Source organism: Spermophilus citellus (assembly GCF_964194105.1).
Source record: "Spermophilus citellus genome assembly, chromosome: X".
Classification (NCBI taxonomy): domain Eukaryota; kingdom Metazoa; phylum Chordata; class Mammalia; order Rodentia; family Sciuridae; genus Spermophilus; species Spermophilus citellus.
The window spans coordinates 55,434,342-55,455,226 of NC_138190.1; positions in this window are offsets into that span (position 1 = coordinate 55,434,342).

Below are 20,885 nucleotides of genomic sequence, written 5' to 3' on the forward strand. Positions count from 1 at the left end.
AGAGGTTGCCAAGCTTCCAAAAATTACGAAACTCCAGAAATCTCAGCAAATATTTTTTCACCAAAACTGCATGATACTTTCAGGTAATGATCAGTACACGAAGGCGACTTGGTTCCCCAAATTTCGTTCTTCTATGTTGAAGCGTTCATTTCCAGTAACAGTTTGAATTTTTAGGTTTCACTCTGTTTTCTCCTATATTGATAAATGTATTTGGAACTCTAAATCCAAGACGGTTTGTGGTAGCTTCTTGAAACTTGACACAGTAAAGTAGTTTCACGTTCTATCTCTATGTTTTGTTTCCTCTTGATGTGGCCCTAAGCAGTGACTGGCGAGAAACACTTTCATGGAAAGGGGTTGCCAAGCTTCCAAAAATTACGAATCTCCAGAAATCTCAGCAAATATTTTTTCACCCAAACTAGATGATACTTTCAGGTAATGATCAGTACACTAAGGCGACTTGGTTCCCCAAATTTCGTTCTTCTATGTTGAAGCGTTCATTTCCAGTAACAGTTTGAATTTTTAGGTTTCACTCTGTTTTCTCCTATATTGATAGATGTATTTGGAACTCTAAATCCAACACGGTTTGTGCTAGCTTCTTGAAACTTGACACAGTAAAGTAGTTTCACATTCTATCTCTATGTTTTGTTTCCTCTTGATGTAGCCCTAAGCAGTGACTGGCGAGAAACACTTTCATGGAAAGGGGTTGCCAAGCTTCCAAAAATTACGAATCTCCAGAAATCTCAGCAAATATTTTTTCACCCAAACTGCATGATACTTTCAGGTAATGATCAGTACACGAAGGCGACTTGGTTCCCCAAATTTCGTTCTTCTATGTTGAAGCGTTCATTTCCAGTAACAGTTTGAATTTTTAGGTTTCACTCTGTTTTCTCCTATATTGATAGATGTATTTGGAACTCTAAATCCAACACGGTTTGTGCTAGCTTCTTGAAACTTGACACAGTAAAGTAGTTTCACATTCTATCTCTATGTTTTGTTTCCTCTTGATGTAGCCCTAAGCAGTGACTGGCGAGAAACACTTTCATGGAAAGGGGTTGCCAAGCTTCCAAAAATTACAAAACTCCAGAAATCTCAGCAAATATTTTTTCACCCAAACTGCATGATACTTTCAGGTAATGATCAGTACACGAAGGCGACTTGGTTCCCCAAATTTCGTTCTTCTATGTTGAAGCGTTCATTTCCAGTAACAGTTTGAATTTTTAGGTTTCACTCTGTTTTCTCCTATATTGATAAATGTATTTGGAACTCTAAATCCAAGACGGTTTGTGCTAGCTTCTTGAAACTTGACAGAGTAAAGTAGTTTCACGTTCTATCTCTATGTTTTATTTCTTCTTGATGTAGCCCTAAGCAGTGACTGGCGAGAAACACTTTCATGGAAAGGGGTTGCCAAGCTTCCAAAAATTACGAATCTCCAGAAATCTCAGCAAATATTTTTTCGACCAAACTTGATGATACTTTCAGGTAATGATCAGTACACTAAGGCGACTTGGTTCCCCAAATTTCGTTCTTCTATGTTGAAGCGTTCATTTCCAGTAACAGTTTGAATTTTTAGGTTTCACTCTATTTTCTCCTATATTGATAGATGTATTTGGAACTCTAAATCCAACACGGTTTGTGCTAGCTTCTTGAAACTTGACACAGTAATGTAGTTTCACATTCTATCTCTATGTTTTGTTTCCTCTTGATGTAGCCCTAAGCAGTGACTGGCGAGAAACACTTTCATGGAAAGGGGTTGCCAAGCTTCCAACAATTACGAAACTCCAGAAATCTCAGCAAATATTTTTTCACCCAAACTGCATGATACTTTCAGGTAATGATCAGTACACGAAGGCGACTTGGTTCCCCAAATTTCGTTCTTCTATGTTGAAGCGTTCATTTCCAGTAACAGTTTGAATTTTTAGGTTTCACTCTGTTTTCTCCTATATTGATAAATGTATTTGGAACTCTAAATCCAAGACGGTTTGTGCTAGCTTCTTGAAACTTGACACAGTAAAGTAGTTTCACGTTCTATCTCTATGTTTTATTTCCTCTTGATGTAGCCCTAAGCAGTGACTGGCGAGAAACACTTTCATGGAAAGGGGTTGCCAAGCTTCCAAAAATTACGAATCTCCAGAAATCTCAGCAAATATTTTTTCGACCAAACTAGATGATACTTTCAGGTAATGATCAGTACACTAAGGCGACTTGGTTCCCCAAATTTCGTTCTTCTATGTTGAAGCGTTCATTTCCAGTAACAGTTTGAATTTTTAGGTTTCACTCTGTTTTCTCCTATATTGATAGATGTATTTGGAACTCTAAATCCAACACGGTTTGTGCTAGCTTCTTGAAACTTGACACAGTAATGTAGTTTCACATTCTATCTCTATGTTTTGTTTCCTCTTGATGTAGCCCTAAGCAGTGACTGGCGAGAAACACTTTCATGGAAAGGGGTTGCCAAGCTTCCAACAATTACGAAACTCCAGAAATCTCAGCAAATATTTTTTCACCCAAACTGCATGATACTTTCAGGTAATGATCAGTACACGAAGGCGACTTGGTTCCCCAAATTTCGTTCTTCTATGTTGAAGCGTTCATTTCCAGTAACAGTTTGAATTTTTAGGTTTCACTCTGTTTTCTCCTATATTGATAAATGTATTTGGAACTCTAAATCCAAGACGGTTTGTGCTAGCTTCTTGAAACTTGACACAGTAAAGTAGTTTCACGTTCTATCTCTATGTTTTATTTCCTCTTGATGTAGCCCTAAGCAGTGACTGGCGAGAAACACTTTCATGGAAAGGGGTTGCCAAGCTTCCAAAAATTACGAATCTCCAGAAATCTCAGCAAATATTTTTTCGACCAAACTAGATGATACTTTCAGGTAATGATCAGTACACTAAGGCGACTTGGTTCCCCAAATTTCGTTCTTCTATGTTGAAGCGTTCATTTCCAGTAACAGTTTGAATTTTTAGGTTTCACTCTGTTTTCTCCTATATTGATAGATGTATTTGGAACTCTAAATCCAACACGGTTTGTGCTAGCTTCTTGAAACTTGACACAGTAAAGTAGTTTCACATTCTATCTCTATGTTTTGTTTCCTCTTGATGTAGCCCTAAGCAGTGACTGGCGAGAAACACTTTCATGGAAAGAGGTTGCCAAGCTTCCAAAAATTACGAAACTCCAGAAATCTCAGCAAATATTTTTTCACCAAAACTGCATGATACTTTCAGGTAATGATCAGTACACGAAGGCGACTTGGTTCCCCAAATTTCGTTCTTCTATGTTGAAGCGTTCATTTCCAGTAACAGTTTGAATTTTTAGGTTTCACTCTGTTTTCTCCTATATTGATAAATGTATTTGGAACTCTAAATCCAAGACGGTTTGTGCTAGCTTCTTGAAACTTGACACAGTAAAGTAGTTTCACGTTCTATCTCTATGTTTTGTTTCCTCTTGATGTAGCCCTAAGCAGTGACTGGCGAGAAACACTTTCATGGAAAGGGGTTGCCAAGCTTCCAAAAATTACGAATCTCCAGAAATCTCAGCAAATATTTTTTCACCCAAACTAGATGATACTTTCAGGTAATGATCAGTACACTAAGGCGACTTGGTTCCCCAAATTTCGTTCTTCTATGTTGAAGCGTTCATTTCCAGTAACAGTTTGAATTTTTAGGTTTCACTCTGTTTTCTCCTATATTGATAGATGTATTTGGAACTCTAAATCCAACACGGTTTGTGCTAGCTTCTTGAAACTTGACACAGTAAAGTAGTTTCACATTCTATCTCTATGTTTTGTTTCCTCTTGATGTAGCCCTAAGCAGTGACTGGCGAGAAACACTTTCATGGAAAGGGGTTGCCAAGTTTCCAAAAATTACGAATCTCCAGAAATCTCAGCAAATATTTTTTCACCCAAACTGCATGATACTTTCAGGTAATGATCAGTACACGAAGGCGACTTGGTTCCCCAAATTTCGTTCTTCTATGTTGAAGCGTTCATTTCCAGTAACAGTTTGAATTTTTAGGTTTCACTCTGTTTTCTCCTATATTGATAGATGTATTTGGAACTCTAAATCCAACACGGTTTGTGCTAGCTTCTTGAAACTTGACACAGTAAAGTAGTTTCACATTCTATCTCTATGTTTTGTTTCCTCTTGATGTAGCCCTAAGCAGTGACTGGCGAGAAACACTTTCATGGAAAGGGGTTGCCAAGCTTCCAAAAATTACGAATCTCCAGAAATCTCAGCAAATATTTTTTCACCCAAACTGCATGATACTTTCAGGTAATGATCAGTACACGAAGGCGACTTGGTTCCCCAAATTTCGTTCTTCTATGTTGAAGCGTTCATTTCCAGTAACAGTTTGAATTTTTAGGTTTCACTCTGTTTTCTCCTATATTGATAGATGTATTTGGAACTCTAAATCCAACACGGTTTGTGCTAGCTTCTTGAAACTTGACACAGTAAAGTAGTTTCACATTCTATCTCTATGTTTTGTTTCCTCTTGATGTAGCCCTAAGCAGTGACTGGCGAGAAACACTTTCATGGAAAGGGGTTGCCAAGCTTCCAAAAATTACAAAACTCCAGAAATCTCAGCAAATATTTTTTCACCCAAACTGCATGATACTTTCAGGTAATGATCAGTACACGAAGGCGACTTGGTTCCCCAAATTTCGTTCTTCTATGTTGAAGCGTTCATTTCCAGTAACAGTTTGAATTTTTAGGTTTCACTCTGTTTTCTCCTATATTGATAAATGTATTTGGAACTCTAAATCCAAGACGGTTTGTGCTAGCTTCTTGAAACTTGACACAGTAGTTTCACGTTCTATCTCTATGTTTTATTTCCTCTTGATGTAGCCCTAAGCAGTGACTGGCGAGAAACACTTTCATGGAAAGGGGTTGCCAAGCTTCCAAAAATTACGAATCTCCAGAAATCTCAGCAAATATTTTTTCGACCAAACTAGATGATACTTTCAGGTAATGATCAGTACACTAAGGCGACTTGGTTCCCCAAATTTCGTTCTTCTATGTTGAAGCGTTCATTTCCAGTAACAGTTTGAATTTTTAGGTTTCACTCTGTTTTCTCCTATATTGATAGATGTATTTGGAACTCTAAATCCAACACGGTTTGTGCTAGCTTCTTGAAACTTGACACAGTAATGTAGTTTCACATTCTATCTCTATGTTTTGTTTCCTCTTGATGTAGCCCTAAGCAGTGACTGGCGAGAAACACTTTCATGGAAAGGGGTTGCCAAGCTTCCAACAATTACGAAACTCCAGAAATCTCAGCAAATATTTTTTCACCCAAACTGGATGATACTTTCAGGTAATGATCAGTACACGAAGGCGACTTGGTTCCCCAAATTTCGTTCTTCTATGTTGAAGCGTTCATTTCCAGTAACAGTTTGAATTTTTAGGTTTCACTCTGTTTTCTCCTATATTGATAGATGTATTTGGAACTCTAAATCCAACACGGTTTGTGCTAGCTTCTTGAAACTTGACACAGTAAAGTAGTTTCACATTCTATCTCTATGTTTTGTTTCCTATTGATGTAGCCCTAAGCAGTGACTGGCGAGAAACACTTTCATGGAAAGGGGTTGCCAAGCTTCCAAAAATTACAAAACTCCAGAAATCTCAGCAAATATTTTTTCACCCAAACTGCATGATACTTTCAGGTAATGATCAGTACACGAAGGCGACTTGGTTCCCCAAATTTCGTTCTTCTATGTTGAAGCGTTCATTTCCAGTAACAGTTTGAATTTTTAGGTTTCACTCTGTTTTCTCCTATATTGATAAATGTATTTGGAACTCTAAATCCAAGACGGTTTGTGCTAGCTTCTTGAAACTTGACACAGTAAAGTAGTTTCACGTTCTATCTCTATGTTTTATTTCCTCTTGATGTAGCCCTAAGCAGTGACTGGCGAGAAACACTTTCATGGAAAGGGGTTGCCAAGCTTCCAAAAATTACGAATCTCCAGAAATCTCAGCAAATATTTTTTCACCCAAACTAGATGATACTTTCAGGTAATGATCAGTACACTAAGGCGACTTGGTTCCCCAAATTTCGTTCTTCTATGTTGAAGCGTTCATTTCCAGTAACAGTTTGAATTTTTAGGTTTCACTCTGTTTTCTCCTATATTGATAGATGTATTTGGAACTCTAAATCCAACACGGTTTGTGCTAGCTTCTTGAAACTTGACACAGTAAAGTAGTTTCACATTCTATCTCTATGTTTTGTTTCCTCTTGATGTAGCCCTAAGCAGTGACTGGCGAGAAACACTTTCATGGAAAGAGGTTGCCAAGCTTCCAAAAATTACGAAACTCCAGAAATCTCAGCAAATATTTTTTCACCAAAACTGCATGATACTTTCAGGTAATGATCAGTACACGAAGGCGACTTGGTTCCCCAAATTTCGTTCTTCTATGTTGAAGCGTTCATTTCCAGTAACAGTTTGAATTTTTAGGTTTCACTCTGTTTTCTCCTATATTGATAAATGTATTTGGAACTCTAAATCCAAGACGGTTTGTGCTAGCTTCTTGAAACTTGACACAGTAAAGTAGTTTCACGTTCTATCTCTATGTTTTGTTTCCTCTTGATGTAGCCCTAAGCAGTGACTGGCGAGAAACACTTTCATGGAAAGGGGTTGCCAAGCTTCCAAAAATTACGAATCTCCAGAAATCTCAGCAAATATTTTTTCACCCAAACTAGATGATACTTTCAGGTAATGATCAGTACACGAAGGCGACTTGGTTCCCCAAATTTCGTTCTTCTATGTTGAAGCGTTCATTTCCAGTAACAGTTTGAATTTTTAGGTTTCACTCTGTTTTCTCCTATATTGATAGATGTATTTGGAACTCTAAATCCAACACGGTTTGTGCTAGCTTCTTGAAACTTGACACAGTAAAGTAGTTTCACATTCTATCTCTATGTTTTGTTTCCTCTTGATGTAGCCCTAAGCAGTGACTGGCGAGAAACACTTTCATGGAAAGGGGTTGCCAAGCTTCCAAAAATTACGAATCTCCAGAAATCTCAGCAAATATTTTTTCACCCAAACTGCATGATACTTTCAGGTAATGATCAGTACACGAAGGCGACTTGGTTCCCCAAATTTCGTTCTTCTATGTTGAAGCGTTCATTTCCAGTAACAGTTTGAATTTTTAGGTTTCACTCTGTTTTCTCCTATATTGATAGATGTATTTGGAACTCTAAATCCAACACGGTTTGTGCTAGCTTCTTGAAACTTGACACAGTAAAGTAGTTTCACATTCTATCTCTATGTTTTGTTTCCTCTTGATGTAGCCCTAAGCAGTGACTGGCGAGAAACACTTTCATGGAAAGGGGTTGCCAAGCTTCCAAAAATTACAAAACTCCAGAAATCTCAGCAAATATTTTTTCACCCAAACTGCATGATACTTTCAGGTAATGATCAGTACACGAAGGCGACTTGGTTCCCCAAATTTCGTTCTTCTATGTTGAAGCGTTCATTTCCAGTAACAGTTTGAATTTTTAGGTTTCACTCTGTTTTCTCCTATATTGATAAATGTATTTGGAACTCTAAATCCAAGACGGTTTGTGCTAGCTTCTTGAAACTTGACACAGTAAAGTAATTTCACGTTCTATCTCTATGTTTTATTTCCTCTTGATGTAGCCCTAAGCAGTGACTGGCGAGAAACACTTTCATGGAAAGGGGTTGCCAAGCTTCCAAAAATTACGAATCTCCAGAAATCTCAGCAAATATTTTTTCGACCAAACTAGATGATACTTTCAGGTAATGATCAGTACACTAAGGCGACTTGGTTCCCCAAATTTCGTTCTTCTATGTTGAAGCGTTCATTTCCAGTAACAGTTTGAATTTTTAGGTTTCACTCTGTTTTCTCCTATATTGATAGATGTATTTGGAACTCTAAATCCAACACAGTTTGTGCTAGCTTCTTGAAACTTGACACAGTAATGTAGTTTCACATTCTATCTCTATGTTTTGTTTCCTCTTGATGTAGCCCTAAGCAGTGACTGGCGAGAAACACTTTCATGGAAAGGGGTTGCCAAGCTTCCAACAATTACGAAACTCCAGAAATCTCAGCAAATATTTTTTCACCCAAACTGGATGATACTTTCAGGTAATGATCAGTACACGAAGGCGACTTGGTTCCCCAAATTTCGTTCTTCTATGTTGAAGCGTTCATTTCCAGTAACAGTTTGAATTTTTAGGTTTCACTCTGTTTTCTCCTATATTGATAGATGTATTTGGAACTCTAAATCCAACACGGTTTGTGCTAGCTTCTTGAAACTTGACACAGTAAAGTAGTTTCACATTCTATCTCTACGTTTTGTTTCCTATTGATGTAGCCCTAAGCAGTGACTGGCGAGAAACACTTTCATGGAAAGGGGTTGCCAAGCTTCCAAAAATTACGAAACTCCAGAAATCTCAGCAAATATTTTTTCACCCAAACTGCATGATACTTTCAGGTAATGATCAGTACACGAAGGCGACTTGGTTCCCCAAATTTCGTTCTTCTATGTTGAAGCGTTCATTTCCAGTAACAGTTTGAATTTTTAGGTTTCACTCTGTTTTCTCCTATATTGATAAATGTATTTGGAACTCTAAATCCAAGACGGTTTGTGCTAGCTTCTTGAAACTTGACACAGTAAAGTAGTTTCACGTTCTATCTCTATGTTTTATTTCCTCTTGATGTAGCCCTAAGCAGTGACTGGCGAGAAACACTTTCATGGAAAGGGGTTGCCAAGCTTCCAAAAATTACGAATCTCCAGAAATCTCAGCAAATATTTTTTCACCCAAACTAGATGATACTTTCAGGTAATGATCAGTACACTAAGGCGACTTGGTTCCCCAAATTTCGTTCTTCTATGTTGAAGCGTTCATTTCCAGTAACAGTTTGAATTTTTAGGTTTCACTCTGTTTTCTCCTATATTGATAGATGTATTTGGAACTCTAAATCCAACACGGTTTGTGCTAGCTTCTTGAAACTTGACACAGTAAAGTAGTTTCACATTCTATCTCTATGTTTTGTTTCCTCTTGATGTAGCCCTAAGCAGTGACTGGCGAGAAACACTTTCATGGAAAGGGGTTGCCAAGCTTCCAAAAATTACGAATCTCCAGAAATCTCAGCAAATATTTTTTCACCCAAACTAGATGATACTTTCAGGTAATGATCAGTACACTAAGGCGACTTGGTTCCCCAAATTTCGTTCTTCTATGTTGAAGCGTTCATTTCCAGTAACAGTTTGAATTTTTAGGTTTCACTCTGTTTTCTCCTATATTGATAGATGTATTTGGAACTCTAAATCCAACACGGTTTGTGCTAGCTTCTTGAAACTTGACACAGTAATGTAGTTTCACATTCTATCTCTATGTTTTGTTTCCTCTTGATGTAGCCCTAAGCAGTGACTGGCGAGAAACACTTTCATGGAAAGGGGTTGCCAAGCTTCCAACAATTACGAAACTCCAGAAATCTCAGCAAATATTTTTTCACCCAAACTGGATGATACTTTCAGGTAATGATCAGTACACGAAGGCGACTTGGTTCCCCAAATTTCGTTCTTCTATGTTGAAGCGTTCATTTCCAGTAACAGTTTGAATTTTTAGGTTTCACTCTGTTTTCTCCTATATTGATAGATGTATTTGGAACTCTAAATCCAACACGGTTTGTGCTAGCTTCTTGAAACTTGACACAGTAAAGTAGTTTCACATTCTATCTCTATGTTTTGTTTCCTATTGATGTAGCCCTAAGCAGTGAGTGGCGAGAAACACTTTCATGGAAAGGGGTTGCCAAGCTTCCAAAAATTACGAAACTCCAGAAATCTCAGCAAATATTTTTTCACCCAAACTGCATGATACTTTTAGGTAATGATCAGTACACGAAGGCGACTTGGTTCCCCAAATTTCGTTCTTCTATGTTGAAGCGTTCATTTCCAGTAACAGTTTGAATTTTTAGGTTTCACTCTGTTTTCTCCTATATTGATAAATGTATTTGGAACTCTAAATCCAAGACGGTTTGTGCTAGCTTCTTGAAACTTGACACAGTAAAGTAGTTTCACGTTCTATCTCTATGTTTTATTTCCTCTTGATGTAGCCCTAAGCAGTGACTGGCGAGAAACACTTCCATGGAAAGGGGTTGCCAAGCTTCCAAAAATTACGAATCTCCAGAAATCTCAGCAAATATTTTTTCACCCAAACTAGATGATACTTTCAGGTAATGATCAGTACACTAAGGCGACTTGGTTCCCCAAATTTCGTTCTTCTATGTTGAAGCGTTCATTTCCAGTAACAGTTTGAATTTTTAGGTTTCACTCTGTTTTCTCCTATATTGATAGATGTATTTGGAACTCTAAATCCAACACGGTTTGTGCTAGCTTCTTGAAACTTGACACAGTAAAGTAGTTTCACATTCTATCTCTATGTTTTGTTTCCTCTTGATGTAGCCCTAAGCAGTGACTGGCGAGAAACACTTTCATGGAAAGGGGTTGCCAAGCTTCCAAAAATTACGAATCTCCAGAAATCTCAGCAAATATTTTTTCACCCAAACTAGATGATACTTTCAGGTAATGATCAGTACACTAAGGCGACTTGGTTCCCCAAATTTCGTTCTTCTATGTTGAAGCGTTCATTTCCAGTAACAGTTTGAATTTTTAGGTTTCACTCTGTTTTCTCCTATATTGATAGATGTATTTGGAACTCTAAATCCAACACGGTTTGTGCTAGCTTCTTGAAACTTGACACAGTAATGTAGTTTCACATTCTATCTCTATGTTTTGTTTCCTCTTGATGTAGCCCTAAGCAGTGACTGGCGAGAAACACTTTCATGGAAAGGGGTTGCCAAGCTTCCAACAATTACGAAACTCCAGAAATCTCAGCAAATATTTTTTCACCCAAACTGGATGATACTTTCAGGTAATGATCAGTACACGAAGGCGACTTGGTTCCCCAAATTTCGTTCTTCTATGTTGAAGCGTTCATTTCCAGTAACAGTTTGAATTTTTAGGTTTCACTCTGTTTTCTCCTATATTGATAGATGTATTTGGAACTCTAAATCCAACACGGTTTGTGCTAGCTTCTTGAAACTTGACACAGTAAAGTAGTTTCACATTCTATCTCTACGTTTTGTTTCCTATTGATGTAGCCCTAAGCAGTGACTGGCGAGAAACACTTTCATGGAAAGGGGTTGCCAAGCTTCCAAAAATTACGAAACTCCAGAAATCTCAGCAAATATTTTTTCAACCGAACTAGATGATACTTTCAGGTAATGATCAGTACACTAAGGCGACTTGGTTCCCCAAATTTCGTTCTTCTATGTTGAAGCGTTCATTTCCAGTAACAGTTTGAATTTTTAGGTTTCACTCTGTTTTCTCCTATATTGATAAATGTATTTGGAACTCTAAATCCAAGACGGTTTGTGCTAGCTTCTTGAAACTTGACACAGTAAAGTAGTTTCACGTTCTATCTCTATGTTTTATTTCCTCTTGATGTAGCCCTAAGCAGTGACTGGCGAGAAACACTTTCATGGAAAGGGGTTGCCAAGCTTCCAAAAATTACGAATCTCCAGAAATCTCAGCAAATATTTTTTCACCCAAACTAGATGATACTTTCAGGTAATGATCAGTACACTAAGGCGACTTGGTTCCCCAAATTTCGTTCTTCTATGTTGAAGCGTTCATTTCCAGTAACAGTTTGAATTTTTAGGTTTCACTCTGTTTTCTCCTATATTGATAGATGTATTTGGAACTCTAAATCCAACACGGTTTGTGCTAGCTTCTTGAAACTTGACACAGTAAAGTAGTTTCACATTCTATCTCTATGTTTTGTTTCCTCTTGATGTAGCCCTAAGCAGTGACTGGCGAGAAACACTTTCATGGAAAGAGGTTGCCAAGCTTCCAAAAATTACGAAACTCCAGAAATCTCAGCAAATATTTTTTCACCAAAACTGCATGATACTTTCAGGTAATGATCAGTACACGAAGGCGACTTGGTTCCCCAAATTTCGTTCTTCTATGTTGAAGCGTTCATTTCCAGTAACAGTTTGAATTTTTAGGTTTCACTCTGTTTTCTCCTATATTGATAAATGTATTTGGAACTCTAAATCCAAGACGGTTTGTGCTAGCTTCTTGAAACTTGACACAGTAAAGTAGTTTCACGTTCTATCTCTATGTTTTGTTTCCTCTTGATGTAGCCCTAAGCAGTGACTGGCGAGAAACACTTTCATGGAAAGGGGTTGCCAAGCTTCCAAAAATTACGAATCTCCAGAAATCTCAGCAAATATTTTTTCACCCAAACTAGATGATACTTTCAGGTAATGATCAGTACACGAAGGCGACTTGGTTCCCCAAATTTCGTTCTTCTATGTTGAAGCGTTCATTTCCAGTAACAGTTTGAATTTTTAGGTTTCACTCTGTTTTCTCCTATATTGATAAATGTATTTGGAACTCTAAATCCAACACTGTTTGTGCTAGCTTCTTGAAACTTGACACAGTAAAGTAGTTTCACGTTCTATCTCTATGTTTTATTTCCTCTTGATGTAGCCCTAAGCAGTGACTGGCGAGAAACACTTTCATGGAAAGGGGTTGCCAAGCTTCCAAAAATTACGAATCTCCAGAAATCTCAGCAAATATTTTTTCGACCAAACTAGATGATACTTTCAGGTAATGATCAGTACACTAAGGCGACTTGGTTCCCCAAATTTCGTTCTTCTATGTTGAAGCGTTCATTTCCAGTAACAGTTTGAATTTTTAGGTTTCACTCTGTTTTCTCCTATATTGATAGATGTATTTGGAACTCTAAATCCAACACGGTTTGTGCTAGCTTCTTGAAACTTGACACAGTAATGTAGTTTCACATTCTATCTCTATGTTTTGTTTCCTCTTGATGTAGCCCTAAGCAGTGACTGGCGAGAAACACTTTCATGGAAAGGGGTTGCCAAGCTTCCAACAATTACGAAACTCCAGAAATCTCAGCAAATATTTTTTCACCCAAACTGGATGATACTTTCAGGTAATGATCAGTACACGAAGGCGACTTGGTTCCCCAAATTTCGTTCTTCTATGTTGAAGCGTTCATTTCCAGTAACAGTTTGAATTTTTAGGTTTCACTCTGTTTTCTCCTATATTGATAGATGTATTTGGAACTCTAAATCCAACACGGTTTGTGCTAGCTTCTTGAAACTTGACACAGTAAAGTAGTTTCACATTCTATCTCTATGTTTTGTTTCCTATTGATGTAGCCCTAAGCAGTGACTGGCGAGAAACACTTTCATGGAAAGGGGTTGCCAAGCTTCCAAAAATTACGAATCTCCAGAAATCTCAGCAAATATTTTTTCACCCAAACTGCATGATACTTTCAGGTAATGATCAGTACACGAAGGCGACTTGGTTCCCCAAATTTCGTTCTTCTATGTTGAAGCGTTCATTTCCAGTAACAGTTTGAATTTTTAGGTTTCACTCTGTTTTCTCCTATATTGATAGATGTATTTGGAACTCTAAATCCAAGACGGTTTGTGCTAGCTTCTTGAAACTTGACACAGTAAAGTAGTTTCACGTTCTATCTCTATGTTTTATTTCCTCTTGATGTAGCCCTAAGCAGTGACTGGCGAGAAACACTTTCATGGAAAGGGGTTGCCAAGCTTCCAAAAATTACGAATCTCCAGAAATCTCAGCAAATATTTTTTCACCCAAACTAGATGATACTTTCAGGTAATGATCAGTACACTAAGGCGACTTGGTTCCCCAAATTTCGTTCTTCTATGTTGAAGCGTTCATTTCCAGTAACAGTTTGAATTTTTAGGTTTCACTCTGTTTTCTCCTATATTGATAGATGTATTTGGAACTCTAAATCCAACACGGTTTGTGCTAGCTTCTTGAAACTTGACACAGTAAAGTAGTTTCACATTCTATCTCTATGTTTTGTTTCCTCTTGATGTAGCCCTAAGCAGTGACTGGCGAGAAACACTTTCATGGAAAGGGGTTGCCAAGCTTCCAAAAATTACGAATCTCCAGAAATCTCAGCAAATATTTTTTCACCCAAACTGCATGATTCTTTCAGGTAATGATCAGTACACGAAGGCGACTTGGTTCCCCAAATTTCGTTCTTCTATGTTGAAGCGTTCATTTCCAGTAACAGTTTGAATTTTCAGGTTTCACTCTGTTTTCTCCTATATTGATAGATGTATTTGGAACTCTAAATCCAACACGGTTTGTGCTAGCTTCTTGAAACTTGACACAGTAAAGTAGTTTCACATTCTATCTCTATGTTTTGTTTCCTCTTGATGTAGCCCTAAGCAGTGACTGGCGAGAAACACTTTCATGGAAAGGGGTTGCCAAGCTTCCAAAAATTACGAATCTCCAGAAATCTCAGCAAATATTTTTTCACCCAAACTGCATGATTCTTTCAGGTAATGATCAGTACACGAAGGCGACTTGGTTCCCCAAATTTCGTTCTTCTATGTTGAAGCGTTCATTTCCAGTAACAGTTTGAATTTTTAGGTTTCACTCTGTTTTCTCCTATATTGATAGATGTATTTGGAACTCTAAATCCAACACGGTTTGTGCTAGCTTCTTGAAACTTGACACAGTAAAGTAGTTTCACGTTCTATCTCTATGTTTTGTTTCCTCTTGATGTAGCCCTAAGCAGTGACTGGCGAGAAACACTTTCATGGAAAGGGGTTGCCAAGCTTCCAAAAATTACGAATCTCCAGAAATCTCAGCAAATATTTTTTCGACCAAACTAGATGATACTTTCAGGTAATGATCAGTACACTAAGGCGACTTGGTTCCCCAAATTTCGTTCTTCTATGTTGAAGCGTTCATTTCCAGTAACAGTTTGAATTTTTAGGTTTCACTCTGTTTTCTCCTATATTGATAGATGTATTTGGAACTCTAAATCCAACACGGTTTGTGCTAGCTTCTTGAAACTTGACACAGTAAAGTAGTTTCACATTCTATCTCTATGTTTTGTTTCCTCTTGATGTAGCCCTAAGCAGTGACTGGCGAGAAACACTTTCATGGAAAGGGGTTGCCAAGCTTCCAAAAATTACGAATCTCCAGAAATCTCAGCAAATATTTTTTCACCCAAACTGCATGATACTTTCAGGTAATGATCAGTACACGAAGGCGACTTGGTTCCCCAAATTTCGTTCTTCTATGTTGAAGCGTTCATTTCCAGTAACAGTTTGAATTTTTAGGTTTCACTCTGTTTTCTCCTATATTGATAGATGTATTTGGAACTCTAAATCCAACACGGTTTGTGCTAGCTTCTTGAAACTTGACACAGTAAAGTAGTTTCACATTCTATCTCTACGTTTTGTTTCCTCTTGATGTAGCCCTAAGCAGTGACTGGCGAGAAACACTTTCATGGAAAGGGGTTGCCAAGCTTCCAAAAATTACGAATCTCCAGAAATCTCAGCAAATATTTTTTCGACCAAACTAGATGATACTTTCAGGTAATGATCAGTAAACTAAGGCGACTTGGTTCCCCAAATTTCGTTCTTCTATGTTGAAGCGTTCATTTCCAGTAACAGTTTGAATTTTTAGGTTTCACTCTGTTTTCTCCTATTTTGATAGATGTATTTGGAACTCTAAATCCAAGACGGTTTGTGCTAGCTTCTTGAAACTTGACACAGTAAAGTAATTTCACGTTCTATCTCTATGTTTTATTTCCTCTTGATGTAGCCCTAAGCAGTGACTGGCGAGAAACACTTTCATGGAAAGGGGTTGCCAAGCTTCCAAAAATTACGAATCTCCAGAAATCTCAGCAAATATTTTTTCGACCAAACTAGATGATACTTTCAGGTAATGATCAGTACACTAAGGCGACTTGGTTCCCCAAATTTCGTTCTTCTATGTTGAAGCGTTCATTTCCAGTAACAGTTTGAATTTTTAGGTTTCACTCTGTTTTCTCCTATATTGATAGATGTATTTGGAACTCTAAATCCAACACGGTTTGTGCTAGCTTCTTGAAACTTGACACAGTAAAGTAGTTTCACATTCTATCTCTACGTTTTGTTTCCTCTTGATGTAGCCCTAAGCAGTGACTGGCGAGAAACACTTTCATGGAAAGGGGTTGCCAAGCTTCCAAAAATTACGAATCTCCAGAAATCTCAGCAAATATTTTTTCGACCAAACTAGATGATACTTTCAGGTAATGATCAGTAAACTAAGGCGACTTGGTTCCCCAAATTTCGTTCTTCTATGTTGAAGCGTTCATTTCCAGTAACAGTTTGAATTTTTAGGTTTCACTCTGTTTTCTCCTATTTTGATAGATGTATTTGGAACTCTAAATCCAAGACGGTTTGTGCTAGCTTCTTGAAACTTGACACAGTAAAGTAATTTCACGTTCTATCTCTATGTTTTATTTCCTCTTGATGTAGCCCTAAGCAGTGACTGGCGAGAAACACTTTCATGGAAAGGGGTTGCCAAGCTTCCAAAAATTACGAATCTCCAGAAATCTCAGCAAATATTTTTTCGACCAAACTAGATGATACTTTCAGGTAATGATCAGTACACTAAGGCGACTTGGTTCCCCAAATTTCGTTCTTCTATGTTGAAGCGTTCATTTCCAGTAACAGTTTGAATTTTTAGGTTTCACTCTGTTTTCTCCTATATTGATAGATGTATTTGGAACTCTAAATCCAACACGGTTTGTGCTAGCTTCTTGAAACTTGACACAGTAATGTAGTTTCACATTCTATCTCTATGTTTTGTTTCCTCTTGATGTAGCCCTAAGCAGTGACTGGCGAGAAACACTTTCATGGAAAGGGGTTGCCAAGCTTCCAACAATTACGAAACTCCAGAAATCTCAGCAAATATTTTTTCACCCAAACTGGATGATACTTTCAGGTAATGATCAGTACACGAAGGCGACTTGGTTCCCCAAATTTCGTTCTTCTATGTTGAAGCGTTCATTTCCAGTAACAGTTTGAATTTTTAGGTTTCACTCTGTTTTCTCCTATATTGATAGATGTATTTGGAACTCTAAATCCAACACGGTTTGTGCTAGCTTCTTGAAACTTGACACAGTAAAGTAGTTTCACATTCTATCTCTATGTTTTGTTTCCTATTGATGTAGCCCTAAGCAGTGACTGGCGAGAAACACTTTCATGGAAAGGGGTTGCCAAGCTTCCAAAAATTACGAAACTCCAGAAATCTCAGCAAATATTTTTTCACCCAAACTGCATGATACTTTCAGGTAATGATCAGTACACGAAGGCGACTTGGTTCCCCAAATTTCGTTCTTCTATGTTGAAGCGTTCATTTCCAGTAACAGTTTGAATTTTTAGGTTTCACTCTGTTTTCTCCTATATTGATAAATGTATTTGGAACTCTAAATCCAAGACGGTTTGTGCTAGCTTCTTGAAACTTGACACAGTAAAGTAGTTTCACGTTCTATCTCTATGTTTTATTTCCTCTTGATGTAGCCCTAAGCAGTGACTGGCGAGAAACACTTTCATGGAAAGGGGTTGCCAAGCTTCCAAAAATTACGAATCTCCAGAAATCTCAGCAAATATTTTTTCACCCAAACTAGATGATACTTTCAGGTAATGATCAGTACACTAAGGCGACTTGGTTCCCCAAATTTCGTTCTTCTATGTTGAAGCGTTCATTTCCAGTAACAGTTTGAATTTTTAGGTTTCACTCTGTTTTCTCCTATATTGATAGATGTATTTGGAACTCTAAATCCAACACGGTTTGTGCTAGCTTCTTGAAACTTGACACAGTAATGTAGTTTCACATTCTATCTCTATGTTTTGTTTCCTCTTGATGTAGCCCTAAGCAGTGACTGGCGAGAAACACTTTCATGGAAAGGGGTTGCCAAGCTTCCAAAAATTACGAATCTCCAGAAATCTCAGCAAATATTTTTTCACCCAAACTAGATGATACTTTCAGGTAATGATCAGTACACTAAGGCGACTTGGTTCCCCAAATTTCGTTCTTCTATGTTGAAGCGTTCATTTCCAGTAACAGTTTGAATTTTTAGGTTTCACTCTGTTTTCTCCTATATTGATAGATGTATTTGGAACTCTAAATCCAACACGGTTTGTGCTAGCTTCTTGAAACTTGACACAGTAAAGTAGTTTCACATTCTATCTCTATGTTTTGTTTCCTCTTGATGTAGCCCTAAGCAGTGACTGGCGAGAAACACTTTCATGGAAAGGGGTTGCCAAGCTTCCAAAAATTACGAATCTCCAGAAATCTCAGCAAATATTTTTTCACCCAAACTGCATGATACTTTCAGGTAATGATCAGTACACGAAGGCGACTTGGTTCCCCAAATTTCGTTCTTCTATGTTGAAGCGTTCATTTCTAGTAACAGTTTGAATTTTTAGGTTTCACTCTGTTTTCTCCTATATTGATAGATGTATTTGGAACTCTAAATCCAACACGGTTTGTGCTAGCTTCTTGAAACTTGACACAGTAAAGTAGTTTCACATTCTATCTCTATGTTTTGTTTCCTCTTGATGTAGCCCTAAGCAGTGACTGGCGAGAAACACTTTCATGGAAAGGGGTTGCCAAGCTTCCAAAAATTACGAATCTCCAGAAATCTCAGCAAATATTTTTTCACCCAAACTAGATGATACTTTCAGGTAATGATCAGTACACTAAGGCGACTTGGTTCCCCAAATTTCGTTCTTCTATGTTGAAGCGTTCATTTCCAGTAACAGTTTGAATTTTTAGGTTTCACTCTGTTTTCTCCTATATTGATAGATGTATTTGGAACTCTAAATCCAACACGGTTTGTGCTAGCTTCTTGAAACTTGACACAGTAAAGTAGTTTCACATTCTATCTCTATGTTTTGTTTCCTCTTGATGTAGCCCTAAGCAGTGACTGGCGAGAAACACTTTCATGGAAAGGGGTTGCCAAGCTTCCAAAAATTACGAATCTCCAGAAATCTCAGCAAATATTTTTTCACCCAAACTGCATGATACTTTCAGGTAATGATCAGTACACGAAGGCGACTTGGTTCCCCAAATTTCGTTCTTCTATGTTGAAGCGTTCATTTCTAGTAACAGTTTGAATTTTTAGGTTTCACTCTGTTTTCTCCTATATTGATAGATGTATTTGGAACTCTAAATCCAACACGGTTTGTGCTAGCTTCTTGAAACTTGACACAGTAAAGTAGTTTCACATTCTATCTCTATGTTTTGTTTCCTCTTGATGTAGCCCTAAGCAGTGACTGGCGAGAAACACTTTCATGGAAAGGGGTTGCCAAGCTTCCAAAAATTACGAATCTCCAGAAATCTCAGCAAATATTTTTTCACCCAAACTAGATGATACTTTCAGGTAATGATCAGTACACTAAGGCGACTTGGTTCCCCAAATTTCGTTCTTCTATGTTGAAGCGTTCATTTCCAGTAACAGTTTGAATTTTTAGGTTTCACTCTGTTTTCTCCTATATTGATAGATGTATTTGGAACTCTAAATCCAACACGGTTTGTGCTAGCTTCTTGAAACTTGACACAGTAATGTAGTTTCACATTCTATCTCTATGTTTTGTTTCCTCTTGATGTAGCCCTAAGCAGTGACTGGCGAGAAACACTTTCATGGAAAGGGGTTGCCAAGCTTCCAAAAATTACGAATCTCCAGAAATCTCAGCAAATATTTTTTCACCCAAACTAGATGATACTTTCAGGTAATGATCAGTACACTAAGGCGACTTGGTTCCCCAAATTTCGTTCTTCTATGTTGAAGCGTTCATTTCCAGTAACAGTTTGAATTTTTAGGTTTCACTCTGTTTTCTCCTATATTGATAGATGTATTTGGAACTCTAAATCCAACACGGTTTGTGCTAGCTTCTTGAAACTTGACACAGTAAAGTAGTTTCACATTCTATCTCTATGTTTTGTTTCCTCTTGATGTAGCCCTAAGCAGTGACTGGCGAGAAACACTTTCATGGAAAGGGGTTGCCAAGCTTCCAAAAATTACGAATCTCCAGAAATCTCAGCAAATATTTTTTCACCCAAACTGCATGATACTTTCAGGTAATGATCAGTACACGAAGGCGACTTGGTTCCCCAAATTTCGTTCTTCTATGTTGAAGTGTTCATTTCTAGTAACAGTTTGAATTTTTAGGTTTCACTCTGTTTTCTCCTATATTGATAGATGTATTTGGAACTCTAAATCCAACACGGTTTGTGCTAGCTTCTTGAAACTTGACACAGTAAAGTAGTTTCACATTCTATCTCTATGTTTTGTTTCCTCTTGATGTAGCCCTAAGCAGTGACTGGCGAGAAACACTTTCATGGAAAGGGGTTGCCAAGCTTCCAAAAATTACGAATCTCCAGAAATCTCAGCAAATATTTTTTCACCCAAACTAGATGATACTTTCAGGTAATGATCAGTACACTAAGGCGACTTGGTTCCCCAAATTTCGTTCTTCTATACTGAAGCGTTCATTTCCAGTAACAGTTTGAATTTTTAGGTTTCACTCTGTTTTCTCCTATATTGATAGATGTATTTGGAACTCTAAATCCAACACGGTTTGTGCTAGCTTCTTGAAACTTGACACAGTAATGTAGTTTCACATTCTATCTCTATGTTTTGTTTCCTCTTGATGTAGCCCTAAGCAGTGACTGGCGAGAAACACTTTCATGGAAAGGGGTTGCCAATCTTCCAAAAATTACGAATCTCCAGAAATCTCAGCAAATATTTTTTCACCCAAACTAGATGATACTTTCAGGTAATGATCAGTACACTAAGGCGACTTGGTTCCCCAAATTTCGTTCTTCTATGTTGAAGCGTTCATTTCCAGTAACAGTTTGAATTTTTAGGTTTCACTCTGTTTTCTCCTATATTGATAGATGTATTTGGAACTCTAAATCCAACACGGTTTGTGCTAGCTTCTTGAAACTTGACACAGTAAAGTAGTTTCACATTCTATCTCTATGTTTTGTTT